A 1,763-nucleotide genomic window follows, 5' to 3' on the forward strand; every position below is an offset into this window, starting at 1 on the left:
GGGAACTAGGTACTAACTTTAATTTCTCTACAAACCTTGAGGATATAAAAGAATGAGATGCTCCAGAGTCAAATAATACATAAGCAGGTATATCACGGAGCAGAAAAGTACCTGCCACCACATCGCTCACATCCGCCTGAGCTTTACTCATCACAAAGATCCTCCCTTGCTGGGGTCCACTCCTGCTAGTTGGTGCCTTGCTTGTGCTCTCAATGTTACTATTTGCCATGTTCACTCCATTCCTAGCCTTCACTTGTATTCCAGATTGTTGGGTCTTTTCTTGACTCTGGCTAGGACGGAATGACCCTTCCCTCCTGCTAGTTTGACATTCAAATGAGCGATGGCCCTTCTTCCCACAATTGAAGCACTCTACCGGCATCCCTATACAATCGACACCGGGATGATCCTTCCCACATCTTTTACAGTAGAAATGCCTCTCCTTCATCCATCCTCTACTAGTCATCCCCGTACTTTGAGTTGGGAAATCCCTCCTAGGTCTGGGAATCCCACTTCTTTGGTAATCCCGAACCTCTCCTTGACTCATCTTAGAGTTCTTCTCTCCCCCTCTGCTACTACCTTCAAATTTCCTCTTACCCTTCTCACGAACCTCCTTCTGCATCTGCTGGACTCGATAATGTTTGGCAGCCCGGTTATAAGCCTCTCCAAGAGTCTGACACTCAAACACACAAACAGCTTTTTGAGTCTCAAAATTTAATCCATTTACAAACTTCCTAGCCTTGCTTGGCTCATCCGGGGCTAAGGCAGGGGCAAATCGTGCCAGCTCAAGATACTTAGCATAGTAGTCCTGAACAGATGTCGTCCCTTGACGTAGATGTAGAAATTCCTCGTACTTAGCGGACTTAACATGCTCGGGATAAAAATGATCCCGCATTCGAGCTTTAAGGTCAGTCCATTGAAATTCTCCTTGTTGTTGATACATAGGTCCCATCATACTCCACCAGTTGTCAGCTTCTTGCTGGAAATAGAATGTAGCTATCTCCACCCTCCTTTCTTCAGGACATTCTACAGCCTCAAACATTTTGTCGAAAGTCCTTATCCAATCTTCTAACACTAGTGGATCTTCCTTACCAGTGAAGAATGGCGGACGATGCCCAACTATGATCTTAGCCACATCTGGCCCTCCCCGTTGATTATTGAGAAGCGCATTTCCCAAAGTTTGAGTCAATTGGGTCAATTGCTGCAAATTCTGCGCTAGCAGTTCCTCGGTAGGAGTTCCACGAGGTTCGGCTCTCCTTCCAGACGGTTCCATTATAAACTACTGCAGAACCAATACGAGGTTAAGACAAGCACAAATCACTATCTAACTTACACAGGTGCACACCAAATCGGGTGCAATAGTGACAGTTCTAAGGATTAAACATAATCTTAACCAAGTAAAATAATATCACACCCTCACCACGATTCCTAAAAAAATTTCATTCCTAGAATTTCATCTCTACCTTCTTAAGATCCAATACTTATTTCTTAGAGTTCCACCCTAAAGTTCATGCCTAGGTCTCAACCTAGAGCTCTGATACCAACTGTAACACCCCCAGATTTTCCATCATACAAAAAGGCATAATTAATCATAATTACTAATTTCCCAAAACGGAAGCGCATANCTCGGTAGGAGTTCCACGAGGTTCGGCTCTCCTTCCAGACGGTTCCATTATAAACTACTGCAGAACCAATACGAGGTTAAGACAAGCACAAATCACTATCTAACTTACACAGGTGCACACCAAATCGGGTGCAATAGTGAC

The sequence above is a fragment of the Ipomoea triloba genome, chromosome 16 (assembly GCF_003576645.1).
Source record: "Ipomoea triloba cultivar NCNSP0323 chromosome 16, ASM357664v1".
Lineage (NCBI taxonomy): Eukaryota > Viridiplantae > Streptophyta > Magnoliopsida > Solanales > Convolvulaceae > Ipomoea > Ipomoea triloba.